This window comes from Hyperolius riggenbachi, chromosome 4 (genome assembly GCF_040937935.1).
Source record: "Hyperolius riggenbachi isolate aHypRig1 chromosome 4, aHypRig1.pri, whole genome shotgun sequence".
In the NCBI taxonomy this organism is placed as follows: Eukaryota; Metazoa; Chordata; class Amphibia; order Anura; family Hyperoliidae; genus Hyperolius; species Hyperolius riggenbachi.
In genome coordinates, this window is record NC_090649.1 from 358896733 (window position 1) to 358913432 (window position 16700).

The following is a 16700-nucleotide window of genomic DNA, read 5'->3' on the forward strand; positions in this document are numbered from 1 at the left end:
GGATCTAGGAAGATCATCTGCCTTGCACCAAGTTAACGGCGGAGGTGTGGTGATTTATTGGGGTGCTGATGCTGTTAATGATAATAACAGAACATATTTCTGTCCTGTTTCTGTCTACTGGGTAAAACCTCAGATGTGTATTGGGCTTGGGAGTAATTGGTCACCTGGCCAGAGTAAACTGAAGTCTAATGTAATTCTGTATGTAGATGTCCATTACCTCTGCCCCATTGTCCAGCAGGGGAAACTGTGTGGACTGCTAATTAGCTGCCAATTGAGGAAGAATAGGCTGGTCGGCATGGCTTTTGAGTCTGGTGTCAGCCATCGTCCCATTATACAAGGCAAGCCTGCTAGAGTCTTGGGGGCAGGGGGAAGCTGACACCTGTATGTTTGAAATGTATTTCACAGCCTACTGGAAATTATTGAAGGGGTGAAGTCCTTTTGATACCATTTTCTACCTGTGGAAATTGAATTATTGGTGGAGGTGCAAACTATATCCTTATCTTTGATCAGCTAGGAAACACTGTCAACAATGGGGTTGTCACCTGTAACTTGGACTAGGGAAATCTTTTCATGTATGTGGATGTTAGATCTCTGGAAATCCAATTATGACTGAGGATGTAATTAAATCTAGGTCCCCCCCGTCCACACAGGCGTACAGCCTCGAGGCGAATATTTCATTATAAAAACCAGGGGACAGCTACCTCAAATCAGTTCTCTTCTGACGGTAGTGGCAGCCGGTCTCCTGGCCCAAGCTAGTGGACTCCTGGTCAAAGCCAGAACTGTGTCCGTCCACAAAAGTCCAAGATTCTTCTATCTGGATCCCTGTTTATTTTGGTAAGCAAAATCTCTTTTGTGTGTATCTTTGTAACTCTTAATTTTGTAACTTTTTTACTTTGTTTTAACGTAATCTTTTGTATATATTCTGTTCTGCATTGTTCCATGTTTTTCTGGAATATTAAATTATTATTTAATAAGCTTGACTTCTGCCGTACTAAACTAACACTCACAGCCTAGAGGAGACTGCAGTGTAGCTGTGTATAAGTCCGTGCCTAATTGTATGTTTGAGCAACACTACCATATGAAATTGTAATTGCATTGTGTGTATGGGGCACTTCTGCGCTCGACAGCCGAGTGGGAAGTCTAACAGTATCGTTCGGAACGACTGTTAGTGGTTTTGCTGCACGACAGTGTAACTTGCATTACAAATCATTGTCTGATTGTGCTGTGTTACTGTACAACTGTACTGTGTGTGTGGGTGCGTGGCGTTCTCGTATTCGGCTTAAGCGCAAAGCTGACCCAAATACGAAAACGCAGATTGCGTGTTTATCCCTCAACAGCTGAGGGGACGTGTCTAGCAACGCTAGTGGTGGCAGTGGGACGTGGTTGAGGGGTTCCAGCCTTGTTTGTAGCTTAAATAAGGCTGTTCCCCGCTTAATCTGGTTAAACCCGCAGTCGGGAACCGTATACGCAGGCGTGCCGCGGGCCGGTTCCTGACAAGGGGTATATGTGCCCAGTATATATAGCCAGTGGGATATGTGCCCAGTATATATAGGCAGGGGTATATGTCCCAGTATATGTAGCCAGAGGTATATGTGCCAAGTATATGTAGCCAGGGGGATATGTGCCCAGTATATGTAGTCAGGGGTATATGTGCCCAGTATATGTAGTCAGGGGTATATGTGCACAGTATATATATAGCCAGTGGGATATGTGCCCAGTATATATAGGCAGAGATATATGTGCCCAGTATATGTAGCCAGTGGGATATGTGCCCAGTATATATAGGCAGGTGTATATGTCCCTATATGTGCCCTATAAACTATATGTAAGGGGCACAATTATGAAATGTTTAAAAGTTCATCTCAGATCCACTTTAAGAAGGTTTCCCCAGATACCAGCCCTCTCCCCAGGAGAAATGAGTATAGAGGTACATAGAACCCTTTACCCATTTCCATAAAGGGTTAAAAGAAATAAAAACACAACAACAAAAAGAGTCCTTTAGTGGTCTTAGTTAACCATGAATACTTACCTTTAAAAAAAATTCCCACACGAATATCTTTGGAAATGATCTCACGCCAATAGCACCCACCAACGCCCCAAGCTCCCTTCCCACATACTCACACAGCATTACGGAGGCAGGGGTGGCAGGCAGACACTCACCTCTTCTGAATTTCAGGCACTGGAAGTCCCACCTGTCTTTAGTGTTGCTGCTCTGCACTTCCTGCCACTTGCAACAGGCACTAGAGCAGGGTTAAGGAACCGATGGCTCGGGAGCCAGATGTGGCTCTTTTGATGGCTACATCTGGCTCACATTAAATTCAGTAGGGGTTGATTCACTAAGTTACACTGCACAAGCAGCACAGCTTAGTGTGGTAGCGCAAGTAACATTTTCAAAGTAGGCATGCTACTGCTGTAGCATTCACTACTAACTTACTCGCGCTACCCCAAAACTAACGGCGGATCCAATTGTTCCACTCCGGGCCCTGTCAGGTCGGGTGACTTTATAGGACGAGATCCCTACACTTTGATTGGCCCAATAGGCTGCCTGACACTTGACAATCAGCCTATTGGGTCAAAGTTCAGGGATCTTGTCCTACAAAGTGAATCAACCCCCAAGTCAGCTAGCTAATTGTACAAGGTGTTAGTCGGTATTTCTCCAGTCTGGCTCTCGGGAAAATTGCTGATGTTACTGAAACCCAAGAGAAGTTGAAGATGTGTTTGACACTTCCGCTTCCCAGAGGATCAACTGTATACACATCACCATGGCAACAGGGACGTGAGCTCTACTGACCCAGTTTGAAACATTGTATGGCTCTCACGGAATTACAGTTTAAAATATGTGGCATTTATGGCTCTCTCAGCCAAAAAGGTTCATGACCCCTGCACTAGAGCCCAAACAGAACAGCAGGAAGTGCAGAGAAGGAACACTAATGAGAAGACAAACAGACCTGCAACGCCTGGAACTCAGAGGAGGTGAGAAGGAGATGAAGTGTGTGCCTGTGACCACTGCCTCTGTAACGCTCTAGGGGGGAAGGTGAGGGAGATAATTTAGTGGGGTGGTGGCAGAAACTTGGGTCGCCCATTGCCCTTATGGTAGCATTGGCCCTGTTGAGAAGAAAAGCTGGTAACACACAGAGAGAGGCTCCAGCAAGCATGCAATACTGTGATTACCAGTCCACAATACAGGGTGGGGTGGGCAGCAAAGTCTTCCCTCTCACAAGACCCTGAGCCCACTGAAGATACCTATTGGCCCTGTGGGAGGTCTATTAATGAAGGGCAAGGACTTATGGTGCTATATGACTGCACCAATAACAGAGCTGAAATCTATTGTGAATCAGTCTACGGTGTATGGGCAGCTAACAGATCTCTCTCTGGTCAGATTTGATCAGAGAGACATCTGTCTCTTGGTCGATCTGCCCATACATCACTACATATATGGGCATTGGGCACCTTAAAGGATACCAGATACCTTTAAGGTGCCCAGATACCAGATGTCAAACAATCCTAATATGCAGTTGGTAGGGGCGTAAGAGCTTATGGTTACTGCTCCTTCCGTTCCACTCAGCTGCCATTCTCCGAGTCAGCCACCGTTCTCCTGTAATCCTTCCTGGTCTTCTTGGCAAGTCACCGCAAGTCAGATGACTTTCCTGACTTGTCATCTGGACATGCTGCACCGCGCATGCCAGTATGTCCTTTCTGCTTTCCCATGGCCGTGCATAATGACGTAGCAGCCATTCTGGAGATAAGCACAGTGTGTTGGTAATGGGTAATGCTGGGAATACACCATGAGTTTTTTGGGCAGATAGATGGCTCAATAGATAATTTCCGACAGGTCCGATCTGATTTAGATCGTTTTTCAGATCGATTTTTTCATAGCAGTAAATGGTAATCAATCAGAAAAAAACGATTGGAAAAAACAATCGGATAGGAAATCTGCTCAAAAAACTCATTGCATATTCCCAGTATAAGTGAGACAAGATAAGAGAAGTAGAATGGAGGGGGAAAGGGTAGTAGAGGGTCAGAATTAATGACATTGATGAGCAGGTAGATACGAGCAGAATAGAGGCATACTGGATAGCACTATTGTATTATAGTGCTGAGTCCTAGGTTTGAACATTTGCCAGGGCAAAATCTGAATGGAGTTTCTCTCTTCCCCCAGATTTTATTCAGACACTTCATATTCTCCTACATCCCTAAAACATACTAATAATTCAACTGGTTTGCCCCAAAACAATCCTATAGTGAAAATATTACTATGGTAGATTGTGATTAGAGTGAGAGCTCCTCTGAGGACAGTCTGTGATATGACTATGTTATCTGTAAAGTGCTGCAGAAGATGTCAGTGCTATATAAATACATAATAGTAATATGGTAGGACATTAGACTATGGTGGGATTAGATTGTGAGCTCCTCTGAGGGCCTTTAGTGACAGGACTAAGCATTTCATAAAAGCTGTACTAAAGAGAGAACTTTATTATAATAAACTGGTAAAAAGGCCCATCCATTAAAAAGCAGGTGCTAGGCCATGGCTGTGACCCCCCCCCCCCTCCTGCAACATGTGCACGGCCGCAACCCACCAGCAAGCGCATGGACCTGTGCGCTCATCCCCCAACCGCTGTTCGAAGTCTGCCCACGACACTGGAGGACGCAGGGATATATTACATAATCTTATTAAGACAGGGCCAATCATTTTAACTTATTTCATAAGACAGAAGAAAGTGAGAGAGGGAGCAGGGCCGGGCCAAGGCATAGGCTGGAGAGGTTCCAGCCTCAGGGCGCAGTGTAGGAGGGGGCGCAGAAATCATTCAGCTGTCATTCCTAATTGTGTTTGAAGCAGAAATAAATAAGAAAAGGGGATACATGGCAGTGACTGCAAGCCAGATAACAAGATATTACGGTGTTGGGGAGGTTGTGGCCCCTGTGGCGCCTCTCAGTCTAATAGCAATCAGTGTGTGGTGGCTGGGGTGGCAGGGATGGAGGGGCGCACTTTGGTGTCTCAGCCTTGGGTGCTGGAGCACCTTGTCCCGGCTCTGGGTTGGCCTCTGTGTGAGAGAGAGAGGGGCTGGCGGCAGTGCACATTGGAGCAACTTGGAGGCGTCCCGCCGGTGACCATGGCAATGCAACAGGGTAGCGGAGAGCGGAGTATGTATACACTCCGCTCCCGCTCCGGCGTCAGCCAGCCCAGCATTGTGTGACAGTGCAGCGGCGGCCGGCAGGCAGCATGAATGCAGGGCGGGGGGCGGCCAGCCAGAGAGGTAACAGACAGTCACAGACTGCAAGTTGCGCCCCCCAGAGTGCTAATGACCTGCGCCCAGAGGCTCCAGCCTCGCTGGCCTCTGTGTCGGCACAGCCCTGGGCCAACCAGCGTGAGCCTCTCTGTGTGACGTCAGCAGCCTGTGGGTCCCGCCCCCCATGCGGCTGGCTTAATGTGCCTCTCAAAGTCACGCTGTCTCCTGTCCTGTGACTCAGCAGCCAGGGAGGAGTCAGACAGGAGACAGTGGTGTGGCTGTGTGTGTTGGCGGTGGGAATTGGAAACGCCTGCTCTGTGTGGCCGCTGGCTGTCCCTTCAAATTTAAGTAAAAGTAAGTGTGACAAGTTGAGGGAAGCAGCATTATTATGGCTATCATATTGATCAATATTATAAAAGCTCCCAATGCTCCCCTTATCATGCATTATATTTTAGATACATACTATTACATTAATGTAACAAGCACAGCTGAGCTCCTTTCTGTCCTGCATTATGGAATATGGAGAATATATTACATAATATTATAATGTGACAAGCACATCTACCTATATATATAAAATCGGATGTATGTATGTATGTGTGTATGTGTGTGTGTATGTGCCGCAATCACTAGAAAATGGCTTGACCGATTTGAACGAAACTTGGTACACAGATCCCTTACTACCTAGGAAGATATGTTCTGGGGGTCTCGCGGCCCCCCTGCACACCTGGGCGGAGCTACAAACAGCAAATCAGATTTCACCCATTCAAGTCAATGGAAAAAATGTAAAAGGCTGCCATTCTCACAGTAATCAAGCCACAGTCCCCACACTTGGCACAGGTGGTCACTTGGTGACCAAGGTTACAAATCCAGGAAAAGTGGGCGGAGCATAAAACAGCCAATCAAATTTCAGCCGTTCATTTTAAATGGGAAAATGTAAACTGCAGCCATTCTTAGAATGTTAATCGCAGGGTTCTCAAACTTGCCACAGTTGGTCACTGGGTGAATGCGATTAAGATTTAAGAAAATGGGTGGAGCTTACAACAGCCAATCAAAATTCACTTATTGATTTTCAAGGGGAATATTTAAACTGCTGCCATTCTTACACTGTTAATGGCAGAGGCTTCAAACTTGCTACGGTCGTCATTGGGTGACTGGGGTCCAAATTCACTAAAGGGGTGGGGCCACATACAGCCAATCAGACTTCCTTGGTGGATAAACTGCTTCCAATCACACATTTTTGATGCCAGGAACCTGAAAGCTCACAAATGTGGTCATTGAGTGACTGTGTGTCAAGGTCACAAAAAGTAGGCGGAGCCAAAAACAGCTTTTACTGGGAAAATATAAACTGCAGCCATTCTTACATCGTTAATGGCAGAGTTCTCAAACTTTGCACAGTTGGTCATTGGGTAACTGAGATTAAGATTTTGGAAGGTGGGTGGAGCCTACAACAGCCAATAAAAATTCTCCTTTCAATTTTCAAAGGGAATGTTTAAGCTGCTACCATTCTCTTAGGGCCTGTACACACTGCTGCTCTTGCGCTGCGCTTTTCAAATCGCATTCGCTTTTTAATCGCAAGGTCTTTTGAAAAATAATGAAAATCGTGGAGACCTGTACACACTGGTGCGATGCGCTTTTCCTATTCTCATGAAGGCTTGCGATTTAAAAATCGCATGCGATTTTAAAAGCGCAGCAGTGTGTACAGGCCCTTATACTGTTAAAGGCAGATGCATCAAACCTGGTACAGTCAGTCACTGGGTGACTAGGGCCCAAACTCAGAAAGGTGGCGGAGCCACAAACAGCCAATAAGATTAGTTTATTTTTCAATGGGAATATACAAAGTATTGATACCAAGGACCCAAAAGCTGATAAACTTGATAATTGAGTGACTGTATGTCAAGGTTAGAAAAAGTGGGCGGTGCCAACAACTCAATTTTTAACATGGCAAGGTTCCCAAACTTTACACAATTGGCCACTGGGAGACTGGGATGAATATTCAGAAATGTGGGTGGAGCCTAAAACAGCCAATAAAAATTTACCTATTGATTTTCAAGGGGACTATTCACATTGCTACCATTCTTACACTGTTGATGGCAGAGGCCTCAAACCTGATACAGTCAGTCATTGGGTGACTGGGGTCCAAATTCACTAAAGGGGTAGAGCCACAAACAGCCAATCAGATTTGTTAGATTGATTTTAGCCATTCTGTTATTGGCAGGGTTCTCAAACGTGACACAGTTGGCCACTGGGTGACGGGGACTAATATTCAGGAAAGTGGGTGGAGCCTACAGCAGCCAATCAAAATTCACCTTTTGATTTTCAAGGGGAATATTGCAACTGCAGCCATTCTTACACTGTTAATGGCAGAGGCCTCAAACCTGCTACAGTCGGTCGTTAAGTGTCTGGGGTTCAAATTCAGTAAAGGGGCGGAGCCAAAAACTGCCAGATTTCTTTGCTGGATAAACTGCTTCCATTACCACAATTTTGATGCCAGGAACCCAAAAGCTCACAAACTTGGTCATTGTGTAGTGACTGTGTGTCCAGGTTACAAAAAGTGGGTGGAGTTAAAACTGATTTTTCTGGGAAATTGTAAACTGCAGCCCTTCTTCACTGTTAATGGCAGGGTTCTCAAACTTAGCATAGCTGCTTACTGGGTGACTGGGATTAATGTTCAGAAAAGTGGGTGGAACCTAAAAATGCCAATCAAAAATCACATGTCGCTTTTCAAGGAGAATATTACAATTGCTGCCATTCTTGCACTGTTAATGGCACAAGCCTCAGACCTGGTACAGTTGGTCATTGGGTCACTGGAGATCAAATTCAGAAAAGGGGACAGAGCCACAAACAGTGAATCAGATTTGTTTCATTTCATGGGAAAATACAAATTATTGATGCCAAGGACCCCAAAGCTCACAAACTTGGTCATGGAGTGACTGTGTGTCCAGGTTACAAAAAGTGGGTGGAGCCAAAAACAAATTTCACTGGGAAAGTGTAAACTGCAGCCCTTCTTACACTGTTTATGGCAGGGTTCCCAAATTTTGCCCAGATGGGCACTGAGTGACTGAGATTAATATTCAGGGAAGTGGGTGGAGCCTATAATAGCCAATCAAAATTCACCTGTTGATTTTCAAGTGGATAATTTCAATTGCTGCCATTTTTCCACTGTTAATAGCAGATGCCTCAAACCTGCTACAGTTGGTCATTGGGTGACTGGGGTTCAAATGCTGGAGAGGGGGTAAAGCCACAAACAGCCAATCTGATTTGTTTAATTTCTATTGGAATATACAAATTATTTTTGCCAAGGACCCCAAAGCTCACAAACTTGGTCATTGAGTGTTTGTCCGTTAGGGTTAGAAAGTGGGCGGAGCTAACATCAGCCAAATACATACACGGGCAATGCCGGGTCATCAATGGGTGGAGACAAATAGAAATTTCACTGGGAAAATGTAAACTGCAGCCATTCTTACACTGTTAATGGCAGGGTTTTTAAACTTTGCACAGTTGGTCACTGGGTGACTGGAATTAATATTCAGAAAAGTGGGTGGAGCCTACAAAAGTGTATCAAACTTCACCTATTGCTTTTCAATGGGAATTATTTAATTGCTACCATTCTTGCACTGTTAATGGCACAAGCCTCAAACCTGGTACAGTTGGTTATTGGGTGACTGGGGTTCTAATTCAGAAAAGGGTGTGTAGCCACAAACAGCCAATCAGATTTTTTCATTTCAATGCAAATTATTGATACCAAAGACCGCAAAGCTCACAAACTTGGTCAGTGAGTAATTGTGTGTTAGGGCTAGAAAAATTATGCAGAGTCAACACCAGCCAAATACATACCCGGGCAACGCCGGGCAATCAGCTAGTATCATATAATATTAGTGTGCCTGTGCACTGTCTGTCATCAATCATGTCACTCAGGTGTCTGCTATCCATGAATTTGAACAATGCACCTTATTTTGGTGTTAAAGAAATCATTTGGTAAAAAAATTAGCTTAACTCTCCTGGGGCTTTTTCCGCTCCGCTCTCCGCCACTGTCCCGGGCTCCCCGCACAGTGTAGAGGACGACCGCGGGGTCGTCCTTATTGCGCCCGCGTGAAGCGCTGCTGCCCGCTGTCAATCATGGCCACGTTCGCGGCGCAGTAGTTCTGCGCAGTGTGCTGCGGACAATGTGGCCATGATTGACTGCGGGCAGCGGCGCTTCACGCAGGCGCAATAAGGACGACCCCGCGGTCGTCCTCTACACTGTGCGGGGAGCCCGGGACAGTGGCGGAGAGCGGAGCGGAGAAAGCCCCAGGTGAGTAAAGCTAATTTTTTTTACCTAATGATTTCTTTAATGTGCAATTACAACAGCTTAGACTACTCGAAAGGGGCACTTGGGGGGGGGGGGGGGGGGGGGAGGGGCGCACTTTGGCAGCTCAGCCTCTGTTGACAGTGGACCTTGTCCCAGCACTGAGAGGGAGTGTAGGGGAGAAAATAGTTAGAGAGAGGGAGAAGAGGCGGGAGAGATTCTGAAAGTAGGAGTCACAGCAGGGAGAATGAATGGGAAATGAATGACCGTGTCTCACCACGGGGACGGGGGTCCTGTTTGGCAGGGGCACACTGGAAAATGAAAAAGCAGAAATATGAGATCTGAGATGAACTTTTAAACATTTCATAATTGTGCCCCTTACATATAGTTTATAAGGCACATATGGGGACATATACCCCTGCCTATATATACTGGGCACATATCCCACTGGCTACATATACTGGGCACATATACCTCTGCCTATATATACTGGGTACATATCCCACTGGCTATATATACTGGGCGCATATACCCCTGACTACATATACTGGGCACATATACCCCTAACTACATATACTGGGCACATATCCCCCTGGCTACATATACTTGGCACATATACCTCTGGCTACATATACTGGGACATATACCCCTGCCTATATATACTGGGCACATATCCCACTGGCTATATATACTGGGCACATATACCCCTGACTATGTATACTGGGCACATATACCCCTGGCTATATATACTGGGCACATATACCCCTGGCTATATATACTGGGTATATATATATATATATATATATATATATATATATATACTGGGCACATATACCTCTAACTACATATACTGGACTGAAACAGAGCAATCAAAAGGGCAACCAGAGACACAGGAATTTTTTCGAGGCAAGTCATGTGAATAGTGCTGTACAGTGCTTTCCTGCAGGGTTGCTCACCCGGATTCCGGATATCCGGGTAACCCGGATATCCGACCATTTTTACGCTATCCAGATGGATCTGAATCCCGGATACCTGGGCCCAAATCCGGATAGCTCTATGCGGATATTTGGCTGCATATCCCGGATATCCGCGGATATCCGGTGGATATCTGGATCCGGGTACTGTTACCATGGAGATGAAGTCCGTCACGTCATTGAGCCAATCAGAGGGCTCCCAGCCTGAGCCCAAGCAACCAATCACAGAGAGGAAGTCTGGCCAGCACCCCTCCCCTGTATATAAAGCGGCGGCCATGATGGATATAGTCGTCCTTGCTTTGAGACTGCCACAGAGAAATATCTCTAGTGTGTTTGGCTGAAGCAAGTGCATTCTACTGTGTGTGTCTCTGTGCTTTTGGCTGCAGACTGCAGCAGCTCTCTAGGTCCTGTGACTGTCTGTGTCTGTGTGTGTACTGTTGTGCACATAGGCCAGCCCAGTGCTATATTATTAGCCTTTAGCTATTAGTACTTATACAGTATTATAGTTTAGGGAATAGGATTACTGTGCTATTGTGTGTAGTTAGTTAGTACTGTAGTTAGTTATTAGAGTACTGTGTAATCTTACTACAGGTTACTGCTGCTGTCTCTGTGCTGAGTGCCAGTGTGTGTGACAGTCTAGATCAAGGGTCTCAAACTCAATTTACCTGGGGGCCGCAGGAGGCAAAGTCAGGATGAGGCTGGGCCGCATAAGGGATTTCACACAAAAAGTCAATCAGCAGCTCCAGTCCGACCCCCCCCCCCCCCCCCCCCCTGCATTGATTTTTATTTCAAAATCAAATTCACACTGAAGCAAACTATTTTGCCTATTTTACCTTCTAGTTCGCTTCAGTGCTCCCATTACAAGTAATCCACCGTGTCCCCGCCGCAAAACGAGGGCTGCAGAGCCCCCAAATCGCCCGGGGGACAATTCGCCGGCATTTCCTGGAAGGGGCAGAGCTTTCAGCTTCAGCTCTGCCCCTCCTGACATCAATCGCAGTGTATCACCGCCTCTCCCTGCCCCTCTCTGTGAAGGAAGAGTGAGAGGGGCGGGCAGAGGCGGCGATGCGCCGTGATTGACGTCAGGAGGGGTAGAGCTGAAGCTGAAAGCTCTGCCTCTTCCAGGAAATGCCGGCGGATTACCCCCCGGGCGATTTGGGGGCTCTGTAGCCCTCGTTTAGCGGCGGGAATGCGGCGGATTACTTGGGAGCACTGAAGCGAACTATAAGGAAGCTTTTGCCGGAGCGGGCCACAAAATATTGTATCGAGGGTCGCAAATGGCCCGCGGGCCGCGAGTTTGTGAGCCCTGGTCTAGACCGTTAGTGTGCACACTGTCTTGTACTCTGCTGTCTGTCAGTGCTGATTAAAGTCCAACACCAATTCCCCCGATTGCAATAAAGTACAAGCAGGGCAGTTTCTAGGCTAAATTTCACCCAGTTCGAGAGTCAAAAAATACGCCCCCCCCCTCCCCCCCCCCCCCCCCCCCCCAATCAAAGCTGCTAAGTGAAATCATGTCAAAAGGCTTCTTGAAACAAACTCACCATTTTTATTTATTTATTTATTTATTTATTTTAATTTTACTACCCCTCTTCCATGGGCTTGCTCCTGGCTGGCTTTGGCTGCCTGCGAGTCTGCTAGTCTCTGGACTGACTCAGGCTGAGAGGCTCCGCGAGTGCAACGCAGTCACACACTGCGTATTTATCGCTGCATGCGGCCACCCTACTCTTGCTCGCTGTCGTCGGCTCCTCCCCCAGCCAAGCCCAAGCGTGAGGTGGGCTGCCTGTATCTTTCCCGTTGCGCTGCGCAGCCTGCCAGTGTTGCCAACCTTTCACGTTATTTTTTACTGACAAATACCTAAAAATTTACTGACAAAAGATTTTTACTGACAAAATTTCACCAGTAAATGCACATTAGAGACCGCTTTTCACCAGTAAATGCACATAAGAGACCGCTTTTCACCAGTAAATGCACATAATGACAAACAGCCAGTGTCCCCAGTAAATGTAGCCAGGGGGTATATGTGCCCAGTATATGTAGCCAGGGGGTATATGTGCCCAGTATATGGAGCCAGGGGGTATATGTGCCCAGTATATGGAGCCAGGGGGTATATGTGCCCAGTATATGGCGCCAGGGGGTATATGTGCCCAGTATATGGCGCCAGGGGGTATATGTGCCCAGTATATGGAGCCAGGGGGTATATGTGCCCAGTATATGTAGCCAGGGGTATATGTGCCCAGTATATTGTAGCCAGGTGTATATGTGCCAAGTATATGTAGCCAGGTGTATATGTTCCCAGTATATGTAGCCAGGGATATGTGCCAGTATATGTAGCCAGGGGGCTATATGTGCCAGTATATGTAGCCAGGGGTATATGTGCCCAGTATATGTAGCCAGGGGTATATGTTCCCAGTATATGTAGCCAGGGGTATATGTTCCCAGTATATGTAGCCAGGTGTATATGTGCCAGTATATGTAGCCAGGGGTATATGTCCCCAGTATATGTAGCCAGGTGTATATGTGCCCATATTGTAAGATTTGTAGCCAGTCTGTCAGAGTCGACCATCTGACTTTAGCCCAGGGCAAAAAGAGCGCCCCCCTCCTCCCCCCCCTCGTCAGAAAGAGAGAGCCTGGCAGTGCAGTACATAGACTGCCTGCCTACTTACCAAGTTGTCCATCATCATGGCAGGCCAGGCGCAAGGATCGGTGGGGGTCCGGAGGTGCTAGCGGGCAGGCAGCGGCAGGCCGGCAGCAAGGGCAAGGCTGGCTGGGCTGGACACACACTACAGCAGGCGCAGCAGTGGCAGCGAGGAGCCCGAGTGGCCAAAAAGACTCCACCTCCGCCACACACTGCTGATACGTCCGTGGCAGGAATAGCGTGGCCGCTCCTGTCATGTGACGTCAACACGCAGGAGCGCTCGCCGCCCAGAAGGATCTAGCTAGTAAGCTAGCTAGGAAGCCGGTGATCGATTCGCGCTGGTGCACATGCACACAGCCAGGCCTGCGCACAGCGGCACAGCTCCTCCTGCCTCTCGCTGCACGGGCTCCTAGGAGCAGCCAGCAGTGACGTCACATCCTTCTCCTTCTGCCTGGCGCCCCTCCAATTTGTCTTTCATCTGCGCCCCGTTCAGCAGAACCGGCTGAACGGGGCTAGAAACGGCCCTGAGTACAAGTACCCCACATCCATTAATCATCCATCACACAAACTAGTTGTACTATCATCAGGGGCGTAGCAATAGGGGGTGCAGCAGTAGCGACCGCATCGGGGCCCTTGGGCCAGAGGGGCCCCATAAGGCCCTCCCTCAACTACAGTATTAGCTCTCTATTGGTCCTGTGCTCATAATAATCACTTCTATAGATACTTGGAATAGTGGTAATCATTAACACACTGTTCCCCATCCCCTTCTTGCACCTCTGATACTGTAGTTGCCATTGGCAGGTTTTGGGCGGCGTATCAGTTGTTATGTATAGAGTGCTTGGGGGGCCCCATTGTAAAACTTGCATCGGGGCCCACAGCTCCTTAGCTACGCCACTGACTATCATCATGTCTGCTGGAACTGTCACCCGGGGAAAGAGCAAGGGCAAGAAGAGAGGGAACGCTGGCACCGTCACCGCCAGCAGTTCTGCCGCACCAATGTTCATTCCGCCGGTAGCCACTGGCCATGGGCGCACTGGGCGCCCAGCTGATAGGGGGAGTCACGCTGCAGATGCGCAGCAGCGTGTAGTAGCGGCAATTTTTCAGCAGGGTCAGGGCTGCAAATTGCAGGAGAAAGACGCCGAGCCTTTGATGCAGCTAATGGTGGATGAGCAGGGCACCACCAGTTCTACAACAGAGAGCTCCACCCCCACCACCACTCCTGTTGGCAGGAGCAGCAGCAGCCGCCCAGCAGCAGTGCATGACTTTGATGAGGATATTCTGTGCGCTATGGGATATGTGGAGGAGTCACAGATGGTGACGGTGATTGTTGGGGAGGGGTCCTTGCCTGATGTGTCAGCAGAAGAAGAGTTGGGGGGGTCCGCAACATCCCAGCAGTTGTTTGAGGAGGGGGAGTATGATGATGCTGATAATTATGATGATGAGGTGAAGGACCAAGACTACCAACCACAGGAGGGGGAAGTTGTTAGCTGTGAGTCAGAGGAAGAGGATGCGTCGGTGGGTCTGTCTAGGAGAATCAACATTGCTGACATTGGCAGGAGCAGCAGTGGGCGTGTAATGCGTGACCCACAGCCTGCTGCTTCATCTTCTGCCGCTACCAATACCAGCCGCACCACTCAACCCCGGGCCCCAACCGCAACCACTGCAGGGAGAAAAGCAGCAGCAGCAGCCCAATCAGGGTGTAAGGGAAATTTTTATCCCCAATATGGCAGTTCTTTGATCTTCCGTCAGTGGACAGCAAGTTCGTCACATGTAAGGTGTGCCAGGTGAAGCTGAGCAGAGGTTGCACCCCCGCCAAATATGGCCCCTCCAGCTTCATTAACCACCTGGCAAATGAAGCTGGCGCTGGCAGTGTTCCAGCCAAAACCACCACCACCAGAACCCCCTTTGTCACTCCTGCCGACACTGAGGCCTGTTCAGGCAGCCAGTCCTCAGTGGTCTCCTCTGCTCCCTCCTCGGCTTCCCGTGCAAGCCAGAAGCGCACCCAGACCTGTTTAACCGAGTCCTTTGCTGTCAGGGCTCAGCTTCCCAGCAGCCGTCGGATCCGCCTGCTTAACGGCCTGCTTGCATGGGCCATGACCTCCCAGCTCCTCCCATACTCCTTTGTGCAGGAGGGGAGCCACATGCGTGCACTCCTGCAGTGCGTAGCGCCGGATTGGCCTGTCCCCAGTCGGCACTATTTTTCCCGAATGGCCATCCCAGAACTACACTGCTTCACGGTGGCCAATGTGGAACATGGGCTTGACCATGCGGTGAGGGAGCGGGTGCATGTGACCATGGACTCATGGTCAAGCCGGTTCAGGACAGGCCGCTACCTGTCCTTTACCACTCATTGGGCCTGATTCACAAAGCGGTGATAACTCAGTTATCACGCCTAAAAGACTTAGGCGTGATAACCTATGCACTAGCGAAGTTATCACCGCTTTGTGCTGTAATTCACGTGAAGCTCCCGCGCGCAAAGTTCTGCGCGCGCAAACGCGAAGTCCCATAGGGTTTAATGGGCGCTTCGCACGAAGCACAGTGCGCTGCGCACGCAAAACTTTGCGCGCGGGAGTTCACGCAAATTCCTTCAGATCACGCATAAACTAAGTTTAGGCGTGATAAAGGGCTTTTCACAGGCGTGCAAAGTGTTTGCACCGCTTTGTGAATCAGGCCCATTGGGTCAGTTTGGTGGAAGGGGGTGAAGAGGGGACAGCAGCAGAATCATCAAGCCAGTGGGTGGTGCCACCCCACAGCAGGGTCAGGGGAAGTGCAGTAGGTTCCTCTACTCTGGTTCCACTCGCCGGCAAACCCGCCGCCGCCAAACGCCCCCGCCTCAGCAGCAGTGTGAAGGCCCGTCGCTGCCAAGCACTGCTGGAGATGGTCAGCCTGGGCAAGAATAAACTGACAGCAGACCACGTCCTGGACAAACTCCGAGAGCAGGAGAGGAGTTGGCTGACCCCCAGAGGCCTCAGAGTCTGAGAGGTGGTGTCCGATAATGGGGCCAACTTTGTTGCTGCCAACCACCGGGAAGACCTCACCCACATCCCTTGTCTGGCCCACGTCCTGAACCTGGTGGTTCAGACATTTCTGAGCACCTACCAGGGGATGGAGCCACTTTTAAAAGCGGCTCGCAAAATGATGGGTTATTTCCTCCGCTCGGGCGGTGCCTCAGCGGCCCTGGAAGCTGTGCAGCTGGAGCTAAACCTGCCACGGCATCATTTGATCCTAGACGTTCCAACACGGTGGAATTCCACTCTGGCCATGTTGGAACATCTGGTTGAGCAGAGGCAGGCTTTCAACTTAGCCAAAGCCACCGCCGATGCCACCGTGTTCGGGACCAGCACCAGCCACCTCCCGGAGATCATCCTCAGTGCTGATTGGAGCAAAATGCAGCTGGTGTGCTTGGTCCTGGCACCCTTCCTGGAGGCCACCAACATGGTCAGCCGGGACAGTTCGTCAGTTTGTGAGTGTGTGACCATGGTGTGCATGCTGCACAAGGCCCTGGATGCTCTGCTGGAAGTGGGAGAGGCAGCCTTGATCCAGCAGGAGCAGCAGCCACCTGCACAGTCCACCTCTGT